The sequence below is a fragment of the Alligator mississippiensis genome, chromosome 2 (genome assembly GCF_030867095.1).
Source record: "Alligator mississippiensis isolate rAllMis1 chromosome 2, rAllMis1, whole genome shotgun sequence".
Lineage (NCBI taxonomy): Eukaryota > Metazoa > Chordata > Crocodylia > Alligatoridae > Alligator > Alligator mississippiensis.
Window position 1 is genome coordinate 188,972,696 of NC_081825.1, and position 20,780 is coordinate 188,993,475.

At 42.8% G+C, this 20,780-nt stretch overlaps 1 protein-coding gene and 1 long non-coding RNA gene across 5 annotated transcripts in view; both read left to right on the top strand.

Annotated features, from left to right (window-relative positions):
* The window catches only part of KCNQ1 (potassium voltage-gated channel subfamily Q member 1), a 583,123-nt gene that overhangs the window by 7,872 nt on the left and 554,471 nt on the right, over positions 1–20,780 (top strand). The gene's annotated exons all lie outside the window — the stretch shown is intronic.
* LOC132248684 (uncharacterized) lies at positions 9,734–20,020 on the top strand. The gene is made up of 2 exons (XR_009460003.1): positions 9,734–10,006; positions 12,807–20,020. It is a non-coding gene; the product is annotated as an uncharacterized LOC132248684 (long non-coding RNA).

Sequence of the window (20,780 nt, forward strand, 5' to 3'; positions counted from 1 at the left end):
GAAAAGGCAATCAGTGCTACCAACTCTCTAACATTTTCTGGAGTTGGTGTAGTCTAAACATCTCAGCACTGGCCCCTGCTGTTACAGTCATCAGCCCCTAAATATCAGTTCCTACTGGTAAGATGGATGTATGTGGTGGTCATTATCTAAGCTGAAAGGCTACAGGGAGAAGGGTGTTAAGGCAAAAGAGACTAAAATCAATTCTTTGTGTTGAGACTCGGAAATTCTGAATCCTAAAACCGCCTCTACCTCTATTTTGGAAGTGACTTTTCCTTACGAAAGAAAAGCTGCAACCCCATGCATAGCAAGGAGCGAAGAAACTGTTTAAATCCTTGTATCACTGATTGATTTTATTTAAAATTCAGGAGGGGAGAGCTTCTCTCTTGCCATGGATAAATATGGAATTCCCAGAATTAAGAAACTGTTGTTGTTGTTGTTGTATGAGATTTTCATAGTGTCCACTGATTTCAGTATTACTTGCTATAGTTTCTCCTAGCTAGGTGCCTTTTATATTATGATGATTAATAATAATAATATTTTGGTCTCTATTTTCTTCAGAGGCATGGGCATTAGCCATTATTGGAGACAACAGTTCAGAACAGGTGGACCATTAATATGTTCTGGTATGGCAACTCTTAAATTGTTATGAAAAATAACCATTTTCTATCTTATCTTCATGCTGATGCATGTACCTGGTTCAGTTTACTTTCCCTTTGTGTACTTCAGGGTTTAATCAGTCATGATTATGGATTCGTTTATTCGTGATCCATGATACGTACATAAGCTTGCAGTGATCAGCAGTTGTGAGCCAAAAGGCTAGTCCAAAACTCTGCAATGCAGATTCATAGTTTTCTAATCTCTCATAAGCGTGGATATATTTGCGTGCACACAAAGATAAAGAACAACAGTGGATAGAATATTCTGATAGTGTAAGTCAAGTCTTACCATAATGAATTATTGGAAACAAGGTGTTTTGAGATGAACATTTTGGGAATCAAAATTTAAAAAAAAATAGGGGAAGTTATCTATTTTGCAGAAGAGGGATTTAAAATGAAGAGACTTCCTTGGCAACATAAGTCACAGGCTTGAAATATGCAAGCCTGACTGAACAAGAATTTTGAATTCTGGAATATTTGACTCAGTCACTTGTCTCTGAGGCAGACAAGTCTCTTCCCAAGCTGTGTGAGGGTCTCTGTGGTTATAAAAGCTTAAACAAAGAAAACGTCCCAACATCCTCTCATCTTTTGAAGTGTTGTCACTTCCCACTTGTACACTATATTATCCTCACACAGGCATTAAGAAAGCATGTCTTAATAAGAACTACTTGAAATATTTATTTAGCAAAAGTGTGTAATAAGAACTTCAAAGGTCTCCATTTGCAACTCTCTGTGTATTTTATGCCAGTTTATCCTCCAAATCTTTATTCTTCATGAACACCCATTCACATCAATGCTCTACCACCCTCAGCTAAAACAAAATTAAACTAAACTAAATGAACCAAACAAACAAAAAAATCAGCAACAGGATTGTGAGTGCCCCTATGGTCAACAGTGGCTAATGTTTCAGATCAAGTATTGAAGCTTATTGCATGTCTGAGAACACCCCCCCAGACAATGGTCCACTGTATTTAAATCGAGGGGAAATCATCCTCATGCCCAGTATCTGGTCTAGATCTGTCATTTTGTATTGAATACCTGCTTGAATTTGCCTTGGAATAGTTATCCAGCCCTTAAAGTAGTAAAGGAATTAAAATTGTAATTAAAAGTATATATAAGAGCTCAAAAATACTTGAAATGTTCTGGTATTCTGGTGCCTACATTAGTGATTGGAGTGAAATGGTGGGGGAGAAAAAACAACAACACTTGTACAAAGATTGAAGTGAGATTCAAAATAAATAGGTCTCTGTAATTGTGTTTCTAGGCTGACATCATTTTCTAAATGCTTTGAATAAACATCCAAACCAAAATGCACCATGACCACACATAACCACACATTTTTCACTTAATAAGCATTTGGATCATGCATAGGATAAAGTCTTTTTTGCTTTTTTTCTTCAAGTTATTGTGAAGTTAAAAGCAGTGACACTGCTAGAGACTTGAATTTCTAAAAAGAAAACTCAGAACACCTAGTAACTCAAGCTCTTAGTTTGGGTAGGGAGTATATTTTTGGAGTTATTATGTGAAACACTTTCTGATGGATTCTTATTTGATAGGCGATCCTGAATCTTATGTTTGCTTGCACTACATTGTTTTTATTTTCCACTTCTCATTATTGTTAAAAATAGGTTAACACAGGGTCTCACTTCATTTCACTAGACCAGAGACTTAAAGGAAGAGGTTTTTAAGTACTTTTCTATGGGGGCATCTACACATGTGCTTTACTGCAGTTGAGTAATTAGCTCCGCAGTAAAGCATCACTTCAACATGTGTGACGTAATAAGGCCAGACTAAGTTAATTAACTCCTCTGCAAGATAGTACTGCTCAACTACTATCCTATGGCAGTGGTATTTACTCCACCATAACATATGTGTAGATGGTGACCAGGGCTGGGTGGGGCACTAGGGTGCTATTGTACGGGGGTTGCCTGCTGGCTAGTCCTGTACTGTAGCACCTAAGTGCCTCAGCCAGCCCCTCCACAGCATGTTGAGTGGGAGTGGAGCAGCTCTGGGCTGGCAGGCTGACCCCCCGGGTCTGCTCCACCCCGGCTGAACATGCTTCAGTACCAGGCACATATGTAAATGCTGTGCCCCGGAGCAATAAACTCCAGTGCAGATTGTGCCAGAGTTTATTCAGGCACACTCATTTCACGTGTAGATGCTCCCTGTTTTGTTATACTTATGACATAGACCATTATAATATTTTGCATCAATAATAAACGGTATTTGCATCGATAATAAACGGTATTTGCAATACTGCTTGTAGAGTTACTCAAAAAGATGAGCTACATCTCTGTCAACTATTTTATTGTGTCCTTATTGCAACTACTCAGCATTTGTACCATATGTAAAGTGAAACAGACTTCTTAGCTTCTATTCTTTAGTCAATTTATATGGAATTTAAAACAGCTTTGCAGGCTGACTCCATGAGAAGTCATTTTGTATTAGAAGAGTATAAAAAAAAAAAAAAAAAAGTCCAAAAACATTTGCAACAAAATTTTGTTTTCTTTGGTCTCTACCACCACTCACCACAGCTCGTATTTTAAGAAAGAGCTTATCATGTGGGATGTTGTTTGGCTTCTACGAAAAGCCTTTGAAGTGCATTACACTTACAAACTTTGCTTGTATCTTTGAATAAAGTCAAAGAGACTAATAAAGCAGGACCTTTGCCTTTTGTAATACAAGTCTGTGAACACGGAATGAATGCAGAATAGTTGAGTATAACTATTTGTAAGCTCACTTATTTTGGTATTAAGTAGGGCTTAGTTTAATTTACAGAACTATAATATTATGCCATGTTAAAATAATAGTAGCCAGATTTGAATTCTCTACATGTTTAAAGTATATTTAATGCTTCCTCTTTCAGAGATCTGTGTTTGAGAGGCAAGTTATTCTTGCTGTCAAGCAAGGTATGGGATGGATGGTTGGATCTGTTCCTTTACTTAACACTTTTCTGTCAGGGTATTTCTTTTAAGCACTAATTGTTGTAATTTGTGTTATGAGCCCTATTTATGGATCAATATTGCCCACGTGCCAGGCGCTGTAAAATGCCAGTGTCAGAACCCAAAGTTGTGATTTTTGTTTGTGTGTGTGCTTCGGCACTGCTAAATTATTTTTCCGCCGATTGTAGCTTTCTTTGCACGGTAGAGTTCTGTGCTGTGAGAGAGAACTCTGGTGCAACGGGGGATTTCCCGCCAAATTACAGCTTCTTTGCAGGGTGCATTTCTTTTGCAGCGTGTATCACTAGTATGCAAAGGAGTTCCCGCCATTTGTATTCGGATTCGCGCCACATAATTGGCCAATTCCAAATGTAGGCACACGTGGCGGCTAGCTATTGGCTTGCTAGCCGTATAAAAGGCTTGGGTAGCTTCTGCCCAAGTCAGAGGAGGGAGGAAGAGAGAGACTCTGTGTGAAGATCTCCAAGCACTGCGGACCCTTGCGGACCCAATGCGTCTCCCCTAAGCAGGCAATAGAACCAAACCTACGGAGCTTTCGCTTCTAGCCTCTCCCCGTCGCTGATCGCAATCCCAGACGTATCCCTTTCCTGTAACTTCGAACCCGCGGAGCCTAAGCAACTCCGGGGAGCTTTTCGAGCCCAACCGAACCGGACCCGTGGAGCCTAAACATCTCCGTGGGAACAATCGAATTTGTCGTGGTCCTCTAGTGAGGATCTAAGCAGGAGCTGTGCCTGGAAACCTGTCCAGCCTACACTAATACCATCTTTGGGTGTAAGTAAACAATCTTTTCAATCAACCCCTACGCGTTTGTGACTAACTCTAGCTCATCGCAGGCTCTCTCCAACCCCGCGTGCCCGGGCTGCCGGCCACAGCCCACGTGTGCGAAAGATGGGCTGCGGATCGCCCCTCCCGACCCGCGCGTGGTGGTGGGAGCGGGGCCCGGCCCGCACAGCCAGGACTTCGTTTTTTTTTTTTTTACCTTGCATTTTCATACCTTCCCTATCGTTAGCCTGCTGTGCATTGGTATTTTGCCCTTGGTATTTTGAGTGGTACAGATGCTTAGAGGTATGACTGTGGGAGGATGAAAATTAAGAGGAGACACAGTGATATTTGCTCTTCTGGTCTTATATTGCCTTGCATATATTCAACAATCTAATTTGTTGGATATGAGGTTAACTTGAACAATCTTCTGGCTCAGCACAGCATGTCTGTCTGATTATAATTATGTTTATACATTTACACATATATATAAAATATTAGCACTCTACAGTGATGATGCTGTCTGCAGTAGAAGGCACTGAAAGCAATTCTTGTGCTGTTCTCTGAGAAGTCATCTGGTCTGATTTGCTATCATAGTCAAGTGTTTTAGAACTGAGCTCAGCCTACCATTGTTTTAAGTAATAATAAGAATGTTTCTTATAACAAGATATTGCCTACAGGCATTGCTGCACAGTCAGTATTGTCCCAGACATTGCAGTTCTGTAGTCTTTGGTAGACCACCTTGCTAAAGATGTAATATTCCTGTTACATGCTCATGTTTTATGTCCAGCATTGTGGATGAGATTAGAAAAGAAACTATCCAGCAAAAAAACACTACTTTACGAAAAGGTTCCATGGCCAAGACAAGGCCAGGTGTCAATATAAAATAACCCGTTATACTTGGAATAGCAGTGTCTAAGTACATGAGATACAAGAGTGCAAACAAATATTACGTAAAACATGTTAGTTATCTATTTGCCAGATAAATCGTATTACTTTTAAATCCAGAGCCAGCCTGACCAAGAACCTGTCCAAAAAAGTTGTATACTGAAAAAGATTAAGAGGTGTGGGGGGGAAAGGCAAAACAAAACAAAACAGAAGACCCTAGTGATTGTGTGGGATATTGGAAATGTGTATATATATGGGCTGGATAACATATTTTGATGGGGGAAGGGCTTAACAATTTGCTTATCATAAAGTGGTATCTCAGATGGAAGTTGTTTTATTCTGTAGCTTAATGAGAGTAGACTTTTTGCAACAAGTGACTATTTTACGGGGAAAGTAGAAACACCTAACAGTGTCCAAAAAGAACTCAAGTGGTTTTAATCACTGTGACTGAGTATTACAGGGGTGGGCAAAATATGGCCTGCGGGCCACATTTGTCCCACCAGGCGACTTTTTAATTTTTAAAAATTTTTATTTATTTATTTATTTATTTATTTATTTATTTTTATCCAGCCTGTGGGTGGGTGCCTACCAATTCACTGTATCTGGCCCAACTCTGGGCTGCCCCTGCTGTGGTCACATGGGGCCCAGCCCTGCTTATTCCCACAGGGGCAGTGCATGCTGTGCTCCCACCCTTGCTCACAGGATGGCCCTGATCCCAGCCTTGCAAGTAGGCTGGGGGGCTTGTGTGAGGGAGGCGTGTTTGTAGTGGGGGGTCCCACATGCAAACCCCCATGCACACCTCAGGCCCACAGCACCCCCACACCTCTCCAGCCACCCTCCCCCTCCACACAGCCCCATACCCACCCACAAACACAACCCCCACAACCTCCCACAAACCCTGCACCCCCCCCATGCACGCACGCACGCATGCACGCACGTACACACTCACACACATGCACCCCCCCATATCCACCCACCCATACCCCCTCATACTTCTTCACACCCTCTCCACAACATACAGGACTTCATTTTGAGCTGTTATCCAACCACTTCTATATACGCTACGCCAACACACAAATCAGGACAAAAATAATTTTTTAAATAAAATTTAAAAATGTTATAGCTTAATTTTAGTGCATAATTTTTTTTTTTCTAGTTCCAAGATGGCAACCCCCCACCTTCCAAAAGGAGTACTTCTGGGGGCAAGGGGCAGGACTTCCTGTGGCAAAGGTCAGGGGTTAGGGGTAGGACTTCGGTCCCAAGATGGTGACCGGGGGGGTGGAGCACCTGTTAAAGGGCAGGGCTACCCTTGCAGCCCTCAATAGCTCACCAAAACACGTTAAGCGGCCCTCCAGCTGAATTAATTGTGCACCCCTGGGGTATTGGGTATTGAATAATGCAGTAAGCTGATTTCATGTTTGCCAAACAAGATGGGGGCTGTGCAAACAAAGTCAGATATTTTTATGGAGCACAAAGTTTATTGAGCCCAGAGAAAGGGATTGTGTGGAGGACAAGACTGTCTGGGGAAGCTAGGGTAGTTCAGTTTAGAGACTAGAGCTGAGAGACCTGGTGGGTAACTGAAGCTTCGCAGAAGATGGCAAGCTAGAGAGGTCATGTGACAGAAGGCAGAAGTCCAAGAATGGAGTCGGCATGTCAGAAAGCTGGAACACTTTTGGAAGACAAAGCTAGGAGGTGGGCATGTGTTGGGGGCTGCTTGCAGGTGGAAAGCTCAGTGTATTGTGCGAAAGTCAGGTGTTTGGGTGGTCCCTTAAATGAAGAGCTCGAGTCCATCAGGTAGCTGAGCAAAAACTGTCTTGGAATCCACCTGGGACAACTCTTTTAGACCTTGATGGAAGGTTAGTGAGCTGAGGGAGGGGGGCACAGATCTAGTGTTACAATATTTGTCTCCTACCTTTTAGAGGCTTTAACACTTGCCCGCCACACCTGCAAACTAAAAGCACCCTCTCAGGGAGGGGCCACAGCTCCCGAAAGCTAGTTACTTGGAACAATATAAAAAAAATAGGGAAGGGGGTATGGGTCAGAGGTTTGAAACTAGAGATCCAGAAGGGAGATGCCAAGCAGAGGCCTCCTAACCCATTTGGGACAACTTATTTTGCTAAGCTGGGGAACAGGGACTTTACCATAACACATACAGATCAAAGACTTTTTCAGCTATGTAGTGTTTTCGGCAACCGTGACCATCTTAACTTTAATCCCCTTCCCCTTCTTCGCTTGGGTCTGCCTCATGTAGATTTCATTGTATTTGACTAGACAGACATCTATTACTTTGTTTTATGAAGTGGCTTCTGTAACTTTTATTAAAGACTGATTTCATAAAGGACAATCTGGCTGGTAAGGCTAATAGTGACTGAAAGAGAAACTGAACACTATCCTCAAGGAAGTCTCAAAATCATTGCTTTATTACCAGTCATAGGGATTGTAGTCACTCTACCCAAACAGAAGCAAATACTGTCAGAAACCAGCATGGGCAAGGAGAGATGCAAATAGAGACATTCAAATAGACTCAATTTGAGTATTGCCTTCTTCCTTATTCCTTTATTATATAAGATTGCTCTTAGGAACAACAAGACAAATTAAGTGTAATACATGGAGATGATTCCCTTTGTTACCACATCTGCATTGGCATTGCTCAGTAATTGCTAGTATCATGTGATAATGAGAGTTAAATCGCTAGCTATTTATTTTCTGATGCATTTAATAAGGAAACTGGAACTGGCCTCTGCACAAATGCCAGATTGGGGAAAGAAGGTGTGAAAATGGAAGTTTTTCTAATTAAAATACATTTTGAATGGAGTCTCAATCTTCATTATTTGGGGGCAACTGATATTACTTTGAACTAACTAATACTGTCAGAAGCAGTTACCTGGGAAAACCCACAAAATGCCTTCTGGAACTGTTGTTCACTGGCTATTACAAACTTAAGGGTTAGAATCAGAAATGGATGAGGAAGATGTACTGTAGAAAAAATAGATTGTGCTCGATTTTGGAACCATAATAATGTTCTTTTGGCTTTTGAGCAGCTGATAGCAAGAGTAAGTTGTCCTCCCCTATGTGGACCAACACTGAAGTGTGATGGGACACTTGGCACATGGATTCCATAGATATTTGATGACAGCAGAGAAATGATGACACTGGGGAATTTTGGGCTCCATTCCAAACTCCAGGCAGAAGTGTGCTCTAAATAGTCACAGACTCCTTTACCTATTCCTCTCAACCCTGACTCCTTTTGCTCTCTTTGCTCCCATCTGTCACTGTACTTTTCTTTTATCCACTCCTAGTTCCCTTGTGCTACTCCCATTATCCCCACATAGCATGTTTCAGTCTTCACTCAAGCATCTGACCTAAGTTCCATCTCTTGGCCCTTCAAGTCCTTGTTTAATGCCTCAAGGCCTCTCTCTCTCTCTTTTCCCCCCACTTATGTTCTGTATCTCCTTGCCTAGCCATTCCCACTACTTCTCCATTTTAGTGTCTTGTTACTAGCCATTCCCAGTCTCCCCCAGCCTCCAGTTGTCCTTCCTCTCTGGATCAGTTAGCTTTTGAGCTCCACTCTTGAGTTTTTCCATTGCATCCTCACTAATCAAATCAGTCCCCAACCTCAGTGGCTTCCAGTCTTTTTATCCAGTCATTCTTCCTTTACCCTTAGGTTATTCTTTGATATCGGTTCCACCCCACTGCCACCTCTGTTTCCTTCCCCGACTTTATCTTTTTGCCCAGCAAATCTATTTCTCTTCCACCCTCTAGCACAGGGGTGGGCAAAGTACAGCCTTGGGGCCAGATCCATTCTGCCAGCTGATTTGTATCCATCCCATAGGCAGGCAGGCACCAAGTCATGGGATCCAGCCCACAGGTGGCTGGTGGGTGGTTCTGTTTCTGCCAAGTTGGGTGGGCAGGTGGGACTGCTTCTGTCCAGCCCTGATGCTGTGGTATCAGCTGTGCACCCAGGTGGATGCCCTAATTCCTACACAGACTCTGCTGGGCAGTCCATAGCTGATGCTGTACCCACCTGGTGCTGCTTCTGCCATGCTGGGAGGGTGGTAGCGTAAACTATTGGTGGGTCTAGCAGGTTTTGGGTTGCGGGTGGGGATTGGGGCATGCTGCAGCTCCAGGAGGGGGGAAGGGAGGGAGGATTAGGGCATGCTACAATGCCAGGGAGGAAGAGAGAGAGAGGATCAGGGTGGAGGGAGGAAGAGAGCAAGAGGATCAGGACATGCTATAGCTCCAGGGAGGCGAAGTGGGGAGGGAGGAAGAGAGAGGATCAGGGTGTGATAGAGCTCTGGGAAGGAAGGGAGGGAAACGGGTTCCTGGATTCTGGAGGGAGGGGGAGACAGAGGATTGGGGTATGCTACATTTCCAGGTTGGGAGAGGGGTGGGCAAGGAGTGAAGGAGAGAGAGGAAAAGAGAGGATTGGGGCATGCTACAGCCTCAGGGAGGGAGGGGGAAGGGCAGGGGAGAGAGAGAAAAAGACAGGTGTGGCCCTCAAGAGGACACCAGAACTCATTAAATGGTCCTCAGCTAAGATAATTTTCCACCTCATCTCTAACACTAGCTACTTTTGGTCCAGTCTTCTCCATATTCCTCTCTCTTCCCCATGCCCTCCCAGGTTTCTGGCCTGGGCTACTGCAGGCATGTGGGACTACTGAGCATGCTGGGGAGCCCCCTACGCTCCTATGGGACGCTCCATCTGCCCCGACATTGCAGCATTCACAAGCTGCCTGGTACCTTGAGGTATGTAGAAAAAACATTTAAAACTGTGTCTGTGTCCGAATTGCCGAATCTTTCCTAATCTCTCCGAATCAATTTGGAGGGTTCTGATTCAATTTGGAGAGATTAAAGGGTCTCCTGATTTGATCTGGATTCGGAGATTTGGCCGCCAAATCTCTGCAGAATTGAATTGGGACTGAAGCTTCGCACAGCCCTACCGCATAGGGAGTTTTGATCAGCTGTCATGGGCCAGCTCAGCACCGTTTCTCCCCTCTTCTCCTCCAAAGAACTAACCAAAACTTGCTATGGGACCGTGGGCATGTGGGAGCAGTGTTCAGGAGTGGAGTGGGAGGGGTGGAAGAGGGTGGGATCACATGTCCCTGCCCTCTGGGGTGATGGGGGGGCGGGGGTCGTGTGTGTGTGTGTAGGGGGGACTGCCTGGGTGCTAAGTCCTGGGAGCCTGCTGTGGGTTGGGCGGGAGGGTACAGCAGAGCTGCTCTGGGTGGTGCAGTTCATGTTGCCCCCATAGTGCTCTGCATGGGGCTGAGCCCCACCCACTTACACCGGGACAGTCTGCACTGTACTCCCACCGATGTCCACAGCTCAGTTGGGTGCTGCTCTGCACCCTCCATCCCCAGATCTGGAGCTGGAGTCCCATGTACCTGTTGGGAGTGGCACAGTGTGGTGTGGCAGCAGTGAGAGAAGGAGCTGCTTGCTCCTGGAGGCCAGGGGCACACAGCAGCATCCAGCCCACTACCACCATGCTGGGAAAAGCTGGTGGAAGCTGCTCCTGCAGACTGTCCTGGTGTGAGTTGGTGGGGCTTGGCCCCATGCAGAGCACTGTGGGGGCAACATGGACTGCAGCACCCAGAGCAGCCAGGAGCTGAAGCCAGAACCCCAGCGCTGGGGCAGGAGCCACCTGGCTGAAGCTGCTTGCCACCCGCCTGGAATGGTGTGGCATGGCACAGCGTGGTATAGCAGAGGCAGGAGCAGCTTCCAGTGGGCTGTTCCTGGTGCGACTGCAGCTGGCCCGGCACTCTGCACCCCCCCTGCCTGCAGCAGCAGCTCCTCCTCTTACTTCTGCCCATGGTGCCATGCTGCTCCCAGCAAGTGCTCAGGGTTCCAGCTCTAGATCCTAGCCTCCTTCCACTGGAAGGCATCCAGGAGCTGAAGTCAGAGCCTTGAGCACTGGGGAGGAGCCATCCAGCTTAAATTGCTCACCCAGTGCAGCGGGGGTAAGATCAAAAGCAGGAGCCACTGCTCTAGCCAGGGGCAAGAGAGCAGCATCTGGCTGCAGCTGCATCAGAAACAGCTCTGGCAAAAGCCGTGAGCTGGCTGGGGCCTGGACTAGTAGGCACCAGGGGGAGCCTGACACAGGCTGCCCCAGTGCGAGTGGGCAGGGCATGGCACCATGTGGAGCATTGTGGGGGCAGCTGCAGCCTGGATCCAGAGCCCTGGTGGGCTGGATCAGGCCCATGGGCCATATTTTGCTCACTCCTGCTTTACAGATGTTAAGCTTAGTGGTAACTTACTTTTTTGTAATAAATGGACCAAAAGGACCAGGTTAAATGTATTGAAAGGACCTTAATAGGTGGACACACAACCTGTGGATACATGACTGTACAGTTCCAGCTAGTTTCAATTGCAGGAAGAAAACATCTTGCCCTTTACAAGAGGTCATACAAGAGGTTCAGATCTCCTGGAATGCTGCCAACTAGAGGGTAGGCTAAGTAGACACATTGAACCAAAGAGAGTTGAATACAAGTATGTTGATTAAATTATAAACTCTTCATGCAGAGGGACAAGACCTTCTTATATATATTACACCTGAACAATAAGGCCCTAATATTGTTTGGGGGCTGTGGGCATCACTGTGATGCAAATAATGATAGTACTGGAAATGGCTGATGTAGTCACAAACCTTGGCATACTCCTGTCTTTGTCGATATGGTAATTTGTTTTCCGCTAACTTGACATGGCTACTTGAAAAGCCAGTAGCTCTGACGTAAGTTTCTGGCTAATATGTCTAGCTGTTGCTTAATGAATGCAAACTAGAAACCAAGAAGAGAATCTTGTAAGAAAAGAAATAGAAAACCATTGTTCTCTGCTTTACTTATCTAATTAGAAAAATACTTTCATCCAGTAGTCTGTGGTACTTTCCAAGCAGCCCTAAGGCTCCAGTTAGATAAATGGAGGTTATTTTGATCCCGAGCCCGTACGGGATGGTGGGGGCGGAGGGGGGAGGCAGGGATAGGGGAGCAGAAAGGGTGATTAGACTGAGTTACCTTCCTGACCTTATGCTTGCCATACCTGAGGTTTGAGCCCATGGTCTTTTGGCTCCTAGCCCACTTTTTTTTCTTTTTTATAGTACAAAAGGGCATTCTGATGGAGGGAAACAGCAACATGAGGAAGATCCCCTTTGTCTATGTTTGGAGCTTTAACTCTTGTCAGAAGACCGTGGGGTGAGGGTTGGTACGCAGAGCATAGGCAAAATGATGACCATGGTTTAACCTTTCAGAAACTATTGTCAGTGAATAGCAAATTCTACCATGCCTGCCACAAAAGAGAATCCTGTCCCTTTTTCTGCCTCTCCAAAAAAAGTGAGAAAACAAAACAAAAAAAAGTCTTATAATGCAGAGAAATCTGGTTAGAAACAGCAGCAGAGATGATGGAGGACTTGAAACTTGGAACAGAATTTCAAATTTCTGTCCAAACTTATATCAAGTGTTATGAGCATTTGCATAGCAAATATTACCTGTTTTTCATCTCAGACTTTGTCAAAAATACCTAAATCCTTTTCTTTTCTTTTTTTAAATTAAAATAGGAGAGGAAAAACTACCTTCACTGAGAGGAATGCATCAAACAAGGAATTCAAAAGCCTTGAAGACTCTAAATTTTTCAAATGATTTAAGCAACTGAAAATGGAAGTTGTTTTGTAATTAATGGGTGTTGCTAATACTGTGCCAAGAATATATTTTTGTGTCATTCATTATTTTAGGCATGCATTTTGTATAGTCCACTCTAGGAAACTGAAATATTCTTTATAAAACATGAAAACTTTGAACAAAGCCAATATAAATTTAAGCATATATTTAGCACATTGTGTTTCTTCACCTATTCTATTTTTCTTTTCCTCCCACAAATATTGATTTATATCTTTCCAGGTTTCATACTGATGAATTTAATAACAATGAGTCCTGTCCATTCTTCTTACTTAATATCAACTGAGTAGTTGTGATATAAATGTGTCATTTGATAATCCAGTTCTATGGCACTGATGATACAAAACTGAAAGAAAGCTATGATCTCCCTGCCAGTAAAATTCAGTGACTGAAATGCAAAATATCTAGTTCTTTCCCATTTTATTTGAATATGTCCCTCCTACCAGCTGCCATGATAGTTACACACATGCACAGAATGGGAAAGAGATCTTTTACTTTTCCCAAGTTCTGTTTTGGACGTATTACAATTTTTTTTCTTTCTTAGTTATAAATGGTTTTGGATTGTGAAACAAACTGCCTAAGTTGCTCCCCATCCAAGTACAAAGGAAAACAAAAGAAGAACAGAAAGCACCTGACATGATGGTTTCCTTTGCTTGATTTCCTTTTGAGACAACTTGCTGAAATATCGGGGGGAAAAAAAAAAAGTTGTATGGGTTTTTTGTATCTATTAACTAGAGTTGCCGTCAGTATATAGTAGTTTGTTTTTAAATGTAGCTTTTTTTTCTTATCCTACACCCCTAATGGTGCTGCTAATTTAAATTAAGATTGGTGATGACAAAAACAAATAAGGCCTTTGTTTAGTGCCTCAGTAGCTTGACAGGCTGCAGTCTATTTTCTGGTTAGGTGTCCTTTTGTTTTTATACTGTCACAACAAAGCTAATAATGTTCCCAAGAAATTTTCTAAATGCACTATTGCTAATATCTCAGACCCTTGTTCTGCAAAAATATGTTCATAAATTAGCTACTTATTTTCAACAGAAGTGTTTGTGTTACTAAAGCTATATGTGCATAAGTGCTTCCAAGATCAGGCCCTTAAAGTAAACATCTTGTGCCATTGCTGGTCATATTATGTTTAGAAAAACATTTTTCTCCTAAATTTTCACGTGTGATTAGAGTTTTTTGGGTACCAATTAGAGATACTTGAGACAGACCTTATTTTTAAAATGCTAAGTGTTTTAGGGTACATGTAGATGTTACACTTAAGTCAGCCTAACTAGGGTTAGGTCAGTTTTAAGTGCCGAACTGCACAGATGTTCAGGGATTTTAGATCGGGCAAAACATTGCCAGCCTGATCTAACTTAGTTCACATAAGGAGGTGCACTACATAGAATCAGTTTAATCTGTGCCTGATCTAACCAAATGTGTGTACATGTTCGAAGCAGAACCATGGGACTGGGAAAGCCCAGTTGCTCGCTCCAGCTCCGGGGCTGTGCTTTTTCTGCCCCTGCCCCTGATTGGACTGTTTTTAGCCCTCTGATCCCCTTGACCCTCCCTGCCCCCCATCCCACTAAAACCTTCCCTGACCTGCCCGTCCCACTCAACAGACCTGCTAGCATTTTCCCCCCTGCGCCCAACTTACTTAGATTTCATTCCTAGCGCAGCTCCCAGCGCCAGTGAATGTGCACACAAGCAGGGACTTGATTTATGATCACATAGCTCCAAGATGTGTGATCCTAGATTGGGTCCTGTGAACGTGTGCATGTGGAGTACTGTGTCCAGTTTTGCCCTGCCCCCTTGGCTATAGAAAGGATGTGGACAAATTGGAGAGTCCAACAGAAGGCAACACAAATGGTTAGGAGGCTGGGGCATATCATGTCTGAAGAGAGGCCGAGGGAATTGGGCTTATTTAGTCTAGAGAAGAGTAGATTGCCTGAAGGGTGTTTCCAAAGAGGATGCAGCTAGACTGTTCTCAGTGGTGGCACATGACAGAACAAGGAGCAGTGGTCTCAAGCTACAGACAGGGAAGTCTAGGTTACATATTAGGAAAAACTTTCTCACTGGGAGGGTAGTAAAGCACTGGAACAGGTTACCCAGAAATGTTTTGGAATCTCCATCCTTGCAGATTTTTAAGACCCAGCTAGACAAAGCTTTGGCTGGGTTGGTCTAGTTGTGGATGGTCCTGCTTTGAGCATGGGGTTGGACTAGATAACCTCCTGAGGTCCCCTCCAACCCTAATTTTCTGTGATTCTGTGTCCTTAGGCTATAATGCTGTGCTCGTAACTGTGGTATTCATGTACCTGCCAGTAGAACATTTAAACAATGTGACTGGCATTTGTCATATTTTGTTCTATCTCCTTTTGGTCAAGGGGAGAACTATGGGTGGGTTTTCTTAAGAATTTTTTTACTACCCCTACTTCCAGCAGGTCATAGACAAAGATACAGAAATATGCCTTGCAATTAGAGCAGAAGGAGTAAAGTTTGTGATGGTCTTGTGATGGTCAGTTCTTGTGGAAGTTCACTCTATTATGCTGACCCCTGAGAACTTTGTGTCCCATCTGGGGTTGCAAAATCAAACGTTCTGGTATCCAAAACTACTCACGTCTCTTGGAAATATAGGTCTTTGAATGTTGGTATAAATGTCTCTGACATTTCACTTTTTAATAAATATGTTGACATATTTATTAAAAAGGTGCATACATGCATTACATTTCTACTGGTGGAAAAGTAGGTAGAAACTCTAAGTATGCAAGCATTCAGGCAGTTTCTACTGGACTAAAAATGATGGATCTTGTAGAAACTTCTACCACCAACTACAGGGACAACTTCTGCTTTGGTGGAGTTTCTACCAGAGGAATGAATGCTTGTACACTTACCCTCCCAATGGAAGCTTGTACACTATCCTCCAGCACCCCAGAATGCAGTGCTTTGGTCCCCTCTCCCCTTCAGAGAGACGGTCTGTAACTTGGCTGGACTCTACTGTTCTGGCCAAGTTGTAGAGCAAACTCCTCCACTGTCAGCTTTGGGGATAGGAAAGGTCAGTCCCTCTCCCTTGCCCTCAGGCTGTACAACTGACGGTTTCCCCAGCTGATTCATGGGCTTTCACTGGTCCCTGATTCACCCAACCTGCACCAGAGCTGGGTCTGTTGGCTAGTGCCAAAGTGATAGGGATCCATTGTGGGCTGCTGAAGGGGACACTGTTGGGCTTTAAAAGACACAAGACCCTCTCTGGGTCTCTTATCTGACAGCAGAGAGGAAGGGGTGTTGTGAAGAGGGAGGGCATGGTAACCCGGGTTGGATAGCCAGTCAGCCCTGTCCTATATTCTTGGGTGCTGTCAGCTGCGTTCAGGTGGATTAGGGGGCCTGTAAGGCACCCTGGGATTCATGCTGTGGAGTCTCCTGGCTGGATGCTGTTGTCATTGCAAGCTGCCTGCAGAGCACCCCATTGGCCCCCTGAATGCTTTTACACTGTTCTACTGTAATCTACACTTAAGCATGTCCAGCTGCTTAAACTAGGGGTGGCCAAACTGCAGTATGTACACCACAAGTGGCATGGGCAGCCTCTACATGGTATGTGGCAGACCAGGCATAGGCCAGGCAACCCAGAGGCAGGTAGGTCAGGGAGCAGTAAGCAGAGTAGCACATCAGGCACAGAGCACAGGGCAGGGAGCAGAAACTAGAGTAGTAGATCTGGAAGGAGAATGGGAAAGGAGTATTACTCAGGGAGGGTGCAGGGCTAATTTGCAGAGTGCCTACCAAAAAAGTTTGGCTCCTACGGGCTTAAGCTAAACGGCTAAATTTCCACTAGTTCATTTGTGTTACTATTGTAAGTGGGAAACTGAAGAACAAATTATAAGCAACATATGTATTTCTTATTGTCTTCTAAGCATCTTTTATATTGGCTATATTTGAAAATCGATCTGGAAAACAGGAATACTATAGAAAAACAAGAGAAAATTATTTCAACTGGAATACACACGTCATCAAATTAACTGGGGAATAGTTTTGCCTGTGTTTCCTTTGGGCAATTGTTGTTATGATATGAAAAGGTCTAAGAATTTTTAGTGGCTGTTTTAATAGCAGCATCAGCTTAATATGCTCCAGCTTACTTCATTATATAGTTTATAAGCCATTTGGGTGACACTTAAAAAGAAAAAACAAAACAAAAAACCAAATACCACAAAAAAAATTGTATTCACCCATTCTTAGCTTTAGTCACTCTTTCTGGCCTTGCTTCTTTTTTGTTACATTTTTCTCCTTCTTAAAAGTTTTATTTCCTCAATATATTCCCATTGTCTACTTTGAACTGGTGTTGGTAACATCAGAGAACATAAGTCTGTAAAAGACAGGCTAGGTCACTGAGTCCAATAAAAACACCGTTTCTCAGCTGAATGCCACAAGGCTTTAATAATGTGGAACCTGATTGCTTCCTTCCACAGAAGAACAGTTTGGTATGGTCTGGATTCCCCTGCTCAATGGCAGCCTAGTATAACTGAGTGGGATATGTAGGAGCAGAGTAAAGGAGAATCTTCTACTTTCTGCATTAATTTTTTGTTCTGCCCTGATCCTTTTTTTTTTTTTTTTTTTTTTTTTTGTATATGGCAATGATTCCCAATCTATGGTACACATACCACCAGTGGTATACAGACAACCTGTCAGTGGTACACATTACCAGATTTATTATAATTACTTTGTGACAAAAATTTGCTGGTGGTACTTAAGGTTGTATTGTTTTAAATTGGTGGTGCACAATCTGTCAAAGTTTGGGAACTGCTGGTCTATGGAGTGTCTGTGGCCTATGCAACCCACAGAAAGTAGGTGACGCTGTTGTGAAGGAGGAATTTTTTCCACCAGTTCCTTGGGCAAAGGAGGTGATCATCTCATAGGTCAGTGCGATTTACATCTTATAGAAAGAGACTTGACACAATTCGGACAAATACTCTTTGATGCAGACCTCTCCGTAAGTGTATAAATCAGAGTTATTACATTTGTTTCTTATTCACATGTTTTATACAAGACATCAAATTGCAGTTAAATTGGACAATGCATAAATAAACAAATGTGGATTTGTGTAACAATAGTGCGAATACATGCTGTGATTGTAGGCCTTTATCACATCAGTGACCCAGAAAGTGTTGAGATGGAATGCCATCACAACACTTTGCTCACAATAAACCTGTTGGTAAAGAATTTTTAAGTTTGACAGGCGATCCAACATTCTCTTACTAAACAATCTCTGAGCTATTTTAACTTTGTTCTCAATACACGTGATACGAGTGTAGTTCTTGCCAGATGCAAGTAGGAAAGCCAGAGAAAAAGCCACAAAAGTTCAGTGCATGTGTTGCATGATGTGGAGTTGTGCTGCCCGTGTACACTTTGGGGATTTATATTACTGATTTTTATCCACTGTTTTGTATTTTAAGTGAACTGTATGTGCATTAACAGCTATAGGTAGAACTTTTATCTATATAGAATCATAGAAAATGAGGGTTGGAAGGGACCTCAGGAGGTCATCTAGTCCAACCCCCTGCTCAAAGCAGGGCCATCCCCAATTAGATCATCCCAGCCAAGGCTTTGTGTAGCTGGGTCTTAACAACCTCCAAGTATTGGAGATTCTGCAGTCTCTCTGGGTAATCAGTTTTGGTGCTTTAGGACCTGCCCAGTAAGAAAGTTTTTTTTTTTTCTAATATCTAACCTAAACTTCCTTTGCTGCAACTTGAAACCATTGCTCCTTGTTCTCTTATCTGCTACCACTGAGAACAGTCTAGCTCTATCCTTTTTGTAAGCAGCCTTCAGGTAGTTGAAGGCTGTCATTAAATCCCCTTTCAGTTCTCTTCTGCAGACTAAATAAGCCCAGTTCTCTCAGCTCTTTCCTCAGAAGTCACGTGCCTCAGCTCCGATCTATTTATGTTGCCCTCTCCTGGACTCTCTCCATTTTGTCCACATCCTTTCTGTAGTGGAGGGGGCGGCGGCGGACTGGACACGGTACTCCAGATGTGGCCTCACTAGTGCTGAATCAAGAAGGGGAAATATAATAATTATAATGATATAACAATCATTTAGGAAGGAATGCTACAGGAAACCTATGAGGAAAGAAGTGTGAAAATGCTGAAGGTACAAAATATTGAGGCTCTCAAATATAGCTAATGCCAAAATAAAGACATCCCTACAAACTTGATTCTTTACCCTCTTGTGCTTATGCCAGAATGCCTTATAAATACTACATGACCTCTAAAGCGGTCCCATTTTGCCTATGGTCCCATGTGAAGCTGTAACTGTGCATTTATTTCAGACTGTTATAGACAATGCAACAGAGGGATTGTGTGATAAATTGTAACAGGTATGCAAAAGTTTGTAAAATAGTGATTTTTTTTTTTTTTTCTGGGTTTAGGTCTGTCAGATAGATAACATTTCCTAGGTACAGAAAAGAAGCAATTTTTGACTTGAGGAACAGTACTGTTCCAAATGTTTAACTTCCTTCAAGCCCCTGAAGTACAGGGAGTGTGTGTGTGTGTGTGTATTGTATGTTTACTTCTTTCCTCTCCCCCCATCCCAACTAGCTCAATTCTTAAAATCAGCTGAACTGTGTTTGATCAAACTTTGCAAAAGATCTGCCTGCAAAAGAGACCAAACCCAAAATTTTAGCCCAAAAGGTGATAGGTTGACAATGTTCTGAACAGCTGAAAACTAGAGTGTTCTAAAAATAGTAACATACCCTATAGTTGTTGGCATACATACAGTTTACTTAAGATACAAAACCATGGATAAAATCAGTAATATAAATCGCAAAAATGTACACAGACAGCACAAATACACATTGTGCAATAAAGCCATCTCCCTTCAGCAGCGTTTATTCATGCTAGTGGATGTAGCTGTAGGACATCATTTACCTAGGCATCTCTCTTCAAGGTACATAATAGAAAGGAACATTTAATATTATTTAATAAAGCCTAACATAAGTTATTTCAACACTTACAAAATTGTCAGCCTTAACTGAAGTGTTATCTTTGCCTGATGAACATTGTGTATGAAAGACTATTTTTCCTCTGAGAGAGCCTCTTGCCTAAATAAACTTTCAACTTTGTCATCATTAAAATAACATATGCAGTGGTGCTTTGGATCTGTTTTCAAATGTAAAACTCTTATAAATTGGATCACATCTCTATATATGTTTATATAAACCAATATTGTGTTGCTTTTTCCACTAAATAATCTGAAGCAGAAATTCCAAAGGTATCTGGTAGGAAAAGTCACATTACCAAGACTGGTTAAATACAGTTTTATATAAATGAGGAGAGTGGTTTTTTATAACACTTTTGCAACTTTTTAATAGTAAAAACACAATTCAGTTGTAAATGTGCTTTGGAGCACTGGATTTGCCCAGTAACATCAAACAAAAGCAAAATATTTTGCAAATAATAATTTACCTACTCCCTCTGAAAGATTAGTATTATCATCCTTACTTCCATAACTGGAGAGCAGGAATGCAACCAAAGCCAGGTACAGGCAGTCCTCAGATTTACGGCGCAATTGGTTCCTGAAAACCACGTGTTAAGTTGAAACGTTGTAACTCGGAACAGATTTTCCCATAGGAAACAATGTTATAAATGGGGGATTGGTTCCTGAACCAAGGCCGGATACCCTATTTTCACCAAAAATAACCCAGAATTTTGTACTCAATCAATTATAAATGAGTAATATAGCTACAGTATTGTATTTATATTGTAAATAGCAATCATTGATTTGGAAGGACTTCTTTAAGGTGACTTTGCTGGACTTTTTGAAGGGTTCTTGGCTGGAGTCTTCTCCGGAGTCTTGGATGCAGGTTTTTTTGGAGTCTTGTCTGCTTTCTTAAAGAA